Raw genomic sequence first — 6,184 nt, 5'->3', positions numbered from 1 at the left:
AAAGTATTTTTTTTTTTACATGATTGTGTGTTTCAAACATTTTTTATATTCATGATATCTACTAGACCCTTGTTCGGACATATTTCTGTAAGTTACAGGTCTACAATTTAAAAAAAAAATCCATGAAAAACAGTGTAACGCTTTTGGTACAGAAATCTAGACATCAGTGTAACGCCCAGGTGGTTAAAAAGACATATATAACATCATCATGAATAACACAATAAAAATATTCACATGGTTCTCCATCCAATGAGGCTATTTTGTTGCATAACATGTCTATCATATTTCAAAACACAATCTTAGTTTTTCATTTATACAGTAAATACTATGGTTTTCTCCTTAATATTGTTATAGCCTTAAATAAACCTTAACGCGTTTCACGGAAAAAAACCGCTTCATCAGGAGTTTACTGATGGAGATAACACAGTGCTAAAAACACAAAATATACACATGATATTATTGATTCATATCAATTTCAATTATATAGATAAATTATTTGATAAATACACTTACATACATTCAGGTTGCGTGCCCATCAGCCAAAAGGCTGCATTAACCATTTTAAGCAAGAGAACCAAAAAACAGAGAGAGAATATTATGCTCCTCCACAGACAGCATTACAGCAGACCATAAAAGTATATGATTTATCTTCCAGGAAGTCCCTTCTATTTACATTAACTTCAAATGACTCCCCATTTGTGCAGGTATTCATGAGTCAAAGTACTATTAATTAAGAAGAAACGTTAAAAAATAAACTTTGCATCCCCGACCTTGGTTCGGGGTAAAAACACTTGCAAAAAGTGTTAAACCCGAACTTTTCTCAGGTGGGTAAACAAACATTATATTGCAATCTGATTGTCATACATTGTATGACAATCGAATTACAATTGAAAGAATATACTTACCCGGTCCTGCAGCTCCTCCGGACACGTCTGTCCTCTTCTGTCTTCTCCCAGCGAGTGCAGTGACGATCTCCTGGATTTCCCGGTGACGTCGCTGCATGCGTCGGTGCAGGAGGCGGGGCGGGAAATTCAAAAAAGCTGTATTGAGTCCAATACAAAGAAATCTTTATATAATATATATATAATTGTATTATATATATATTATATAAGCTACTGTACAATTAAATTACATTATACACTATTTTTTTTTTTTAAGTTTTTTTTTTTTTTAAAGATTTTTTTTTTGTTTTATAAAAAAAATTTTTTATTATTAAATTTATAAAATATTGGACATATTTCGGTGAGTTATGCGGTAATTCAGTGAATTATAAGTAATTATTGAGTAATTCGGTGAATTATAGCCTACAATCTAAAATAAATTTCCATGCCAAAAATTTTATACTTTTTGCATGGAAGTACAGAAGTTTGGAAAGAATAACATCTGGCGTTCGCGTACGCGTCCATCAGCGATTCCTGATGATGTCCGTGCATGCGCCCGTCGATGGGGGTCATAGCGGGAAATTCAAATATTTTGTATTGGATTCAATACAAAGTTCTGTATCCAATCCAATACAAAATAATATAAAATATATTTATGTGGTTTTGTCTATAGGTATGTGACGTTGGACTCATATATTACTAATATATAACTATACAGTATACCGAATTATTGCATTTTCAGTATTTTAGATTTATTTATGTATTCTTGTTTAAGCAGATTTTTGTGTTTTTTATTTAATTTTATTAAAAGTACATTTTTTTTTTTACATGATTGTGTGTTTCAAACTTTTTTTATATTCATGATTTCTACTAGACCCTTGTTCTCCTGCAGCCTGGCTCCCTTTTCCTGCCAGGAACAGACTCTGGCTCCCTTCTCCTGCACGAAACCTTCTTCAGCCTCTGACTGCTCACTCCAGCCTCTGACTGTTCACTCTAGCCTCTGACTGCTCACTCCAGCCTCTGACTGCCCACTCCAGCCTTTGACTGCTCACTCTAGCCTCTGACTACTCACTCCAGCCTGGAACACACTGGCTGATCATCTCCGTCTGGATCCCTCTGGCTCTCTCTCAACCTGGATCCCTCTGGCTCTCTCCCAGTTTGGATCCCTCTGGCTCACTCACAGTTTGGATCCCTCTGGCTCTCTCTCAGCCTGGATCCCCCTGGCTCTCTCTCAGCTTAGATCCCTCTGGGTCTCTGTCAGCCTGGATCCCTCTGGCTAATTGGCTAATTACTACTACTCACCTTGCACCCGAGCGCAGGTGCATATATTCCCAGAATCAGGGTTGGGCCAAGGAACCAACCCTTTCACTCCCTTGGCCGACTCCAGGGCCCTTAAGAACCTGTTTATTTTTCTAAAAACGTATTTAACACTTTCTCACTTTCATTTCCCAGGAGCCATTTTAACACTTTCCCTGACATTTTAGGGACATACTACCACAATATATATACATATATATATATATCCCTGCTCAAAATATTACAATGGTTTGGGGTTTTAGGTAATATTTAGGTCTAAGGTATTCTGGCATCCTCCTGGGAAAAAATGAACTCCCATGATATTGTGGCAAACTGTAATTAAAAATTGTGATCAAGCAGGTTATTTGTCTTGATTGGGGGGCAGGGCCACTAGGGGGTGCTACATTGCATAGAAGTGATGTAAACACTGGGAAGGGCAAAGGCGCAGAGTCCAAACAGTAACCAGTAAGCATTCTCCAGAGCCTCTAGTGGTGAGGATGCTGCGCTGCTGGTTACGGTCAGGTTGTTGTCCTTGGGCACACCAGGGTGGGCAGGATGATACATAGTACCAAATCACTAGGAAGAAGAATTATCAAGGAAGGCCAGGGTCTAGGCAGGCAGCAAGCAAGAGAGGTCAGGTCACAAGCCAGGGTTCCAGGAAATAGATACCAGTGACACAGGAGCCACCACAGACACAGGGAACACAGGTGACACTGAAAGCAACAGGGGGGGCAGGTGACACAGGGATACCCACAGACAAAAAGGAACACTGGAACAACACAAGGGAACTGGCTGGGAAACAACAGACTGGGCAACAAGTGGTTACATAGGAGCTGGACAGGGAAAGCACTGAATTAACCAACAGGTGCACAGAAAATGCTCAGCAGAGCTAGTGCTGTGACTGAGCTAGCTAAATAGCCAGGGATGATAAAGAGGCTATTTCCTGATTGGCCGGTGGGATGGGTGAAACTGAAAAAACTTGGAATAGCAAGAACACCCAGGGTCAGAACTGCCCTTTAGTAGGCAAGAGGTAATTGTGACATCTCCTGTCCCTTCTGCAATTCATTTTATTTTCTGTCCGGTCTTTTAAATACAAAAAGGAAATGTCTGCTTTAAAGACTGAGCAGGAATCCTCATTGGAAGAATTTCTCTTGCCATCCTGTTCTGGTGAAAAATGTTGGATTCTTATCACTTTTTAGCCTGATGATAGTTGCCAACAGGTCAGATAGTGAGTGTGAATCCCCCTGGTCACAGAGAAACAAGTACTTACATGTATTTTAAAGGACGAGGCTATGAATGTCAGTTGTAAAATATTACTCCTACTTCCTTCTGCTGCAATCAGCTTGGCTCATTCTGGAAGCAGTTTGAATACGTTATAAGATTATTTTCAAGTGGCTGATTGAGTGAAATGATGTTCAGGCATTTGTCAGCAGCTGAATTATAGTGGTTGACTCTCTGTAGCACTGTACAATACCATTGGCTCTCTTTGTTAGAACAATCTGCCAGGTTTAATAAGCAGAACTCAAAAAACAAACATGTTTCCATCAGTCTATGTATAGAATCGAGACTCATTCCAGCTGTACTCCTTACAAGTTTGTAGTCATGATATTTAGTATCTGGGTCAGGTGTCTAGAGATGGCTGCCAGATCCTTTTGGAGTTAAGAATAATTCTGTGCGCTGTCAGGAATCAGACTACCATCTTCACCTACTTCTTATCGGCTCTGAGACAGTGGCACTATCACCATGAAATGTTCTCTGGATCTCCAGAGAGGTTTTAGATCCTAAACACAGATATAGCTTTAGTTTTATTTCTCTTACTGGCCGACCTTTTTTGTGATCCTCATTGTGAAATTTGGGAAACCCAAGCATGCCAGCTTCCCTTGAGCACGCCTGGAATGAATTCACTGCCCCGAACATGCATGGGAATTACATCAGCCTGGCCAATCAAGTTGGTTGAAGATCGTCTTTAGAAAGAAAAGAAGGATAAAGATGGTGGTGATGAGAAGAGGTGAGTACTGCAGGTTTAGTTCCGTGTCAAGTGTGTTATGTTTATTGTCTGTTGCTGTTGGAGAGTTTCACTTCTTATCACTTTTTTCATTTGTAAACATTGTTAGCATGACCGGAAGTGAAGGGAAACCTCTAATGTACGATAGCAGTTAAAAAAAACAGAGCCATTCTCTTTACGTGGTGGCTGGACATTCCCACAACATTTACATTTAACAGACTGAAATCGTTATCCAAAACCTATATACATCACATACCTTAACTCTTCAATTTTACTCTTTACTTGTTAAATGCTAATTTTGAAGACAGGTAAAAACAATCCATACTTGCAAACGTGTTAAAGAAATTCATCTTCAATCTGACTTTTGTGTAATCACTTGCAGCATTTTTAGCATACCTTTCACTTTTTTTTCACAATATTCTGTACAATGCAACTTTTCTGAGGGCAAAAACGAGATCTAACCTATAAATATATGTTCTGAATTTTTACAGAATGTGACTCCTGGTCATTCAGAAAATAAGACTACAGGCAGCTCGGTGTTACATGGAAATCCAAGACTGATAGAAGCCATTCGTCTCTGCTGTGTCAATGCATTTGGTCATGCTATATGTGCATTGCCTTATGGAAAGATGTGCATTTTGAAGAGGCTCCTACTGCACAAGAATAAATAAATGACATGCAGCAATTTTTCCAAGCACAGCACAATAATAAATCTTTACATTTTGTAGCATGCTGCTAATATGCTCATGCAGTTAATTCCTGTGTTTTTTGTTTTAACAGTCGGATGTCCTAATCCCATGTTTTCCTCTATGCACCTAAATCAGTCTATTTTTTCCCTGAACATCATTAGTATTTAAGTCAAGGAGGCTTTGAAAGACAGAATTAAAAGGGTGATATCTGTATGTAATGATTAGTACCTAACAAAAGTGGTCAGGGTAATGGATGTCTAAGGCGTGCTAATACCCATGTGGGGAGGTCCACTGATCTCATGCCACAGAGGATTGTCTGTAGTACTGACTAATCCTGGCCATGAGAAAAAGTTAAATGATCCTTGTTCACCACTGAAAGTGCCTACAATGGACACCTGAGCATTAGGCATAGACCATGGAGTAATGATCTCATAAATTATGTTAGATAATATATTGTATAGGAAAATTTGGCAGCAGGATATACTATAGGACAAATACAGGCAGGTGGGAAAAATGTTGTAAAATCTGCTGATAACATTAAGGAGAGAGATACCAAAATTCACCTTCAGAGGTCTTGTAGAGTCTAAGGGCCTGGTTTATTAAAGTTCTCCAAGGCTGGAGAGGATACACTTTCTTCAGAGAAGCTGGGTGATCCAGCAAACCTGGAACCTTGCTGAATCACCCAGATTCACTGATAAAAGTGTATCCTCTCCAGTCTTTGAGAGCTTTCATAAATCCCATTCTTTTACTCAATGGAGCTTCTCCTTCTCCTGTGCCTAAAAAACTGTGGTGTCTAGTTGAACCAATGTCAACTGCCACAAATCATTACTTTTACAAAGCAAACCTGATTATCTGAACATATAGATACTACAGTATTTTACAAATGTGTTTATTCCAATATCTGGGGCACTGGGTACTAAAAGAATAGGGAAAAAACAGGGTTGAGTGACAAAAACTGATACACATTCTTGGAAGTAATAGGACTTGACCATTTAGGTAATTGACAGTGCTTATGGTACCAGTAGACCTTAAGTACCAGAATTTCAGTGCTAAGCCATTATTTTTTATCAGTTCTGATTGAAACTACAATTTCTTCCAAGGAATGTATTATCCTGGTTGCTAGCAGAGGGGGTCTTTGCTAATAATTCCTAGTATAGAATACACTATTTAGGTCTATAAAATAATTGAGGAAATGGTAGTCTCTCTACTCTCACACATAAAACATACGTATTTTTTGCCGTATAAGACGCTCCGGAATATAAGATGCACCCAATTTTAAAGGAGGAAAATCTAGAAAAAAAAGATTCTGAAAG

General features: G+C 38.7%; 1 protein-coding gene and 1 long non-coding RNA gene across 2 annotated transcripts in view; one reads left to right on the top strand and one right to left on the bottom strand.

Moving 5' to 3' along the window:
* OLFM1 (olfactomedin 1) overlaps nt 1-6,184 on the bottom strand; it is a 108,794-nt gene that overhangs the window by 93,445 nt on the left and 9,165 nt on the right. The window lies entirely within an intron of this gene.
* On the top strand, nt 3,516-4,938 carry LOC140343713 (uncharacterized). The gene is made up of 2 exons (XR_011923398.1): nt 3,516-4,185; nt 4,674-4,938. It is a non-coding gene; the product is annotated as an uncharacterized lncRNA (long non-coding RNA).

The sequence above is a fragment of the Pyxicephalus adspersus genome, chromosome Z, assembly GCF_032062135.1.
Source record: "Pyxicephalus adspersus chromosome Z, UCB_Pads_2.0, whole genome shotgun sequence".
Taxonomy (NCBI): domain Eukaryota; kingdom Metazoa; phylum Chordata; class Amphibia; order Anura; family Pyxicephalidae; genus Pyxicephalus; species Pyxicephalus adspersus.
The sequence above is the reverse complement of the archived record's forward strand: the minus strand, read 5'-3'. Positions and strand labels throughout refer to the sequence as shown.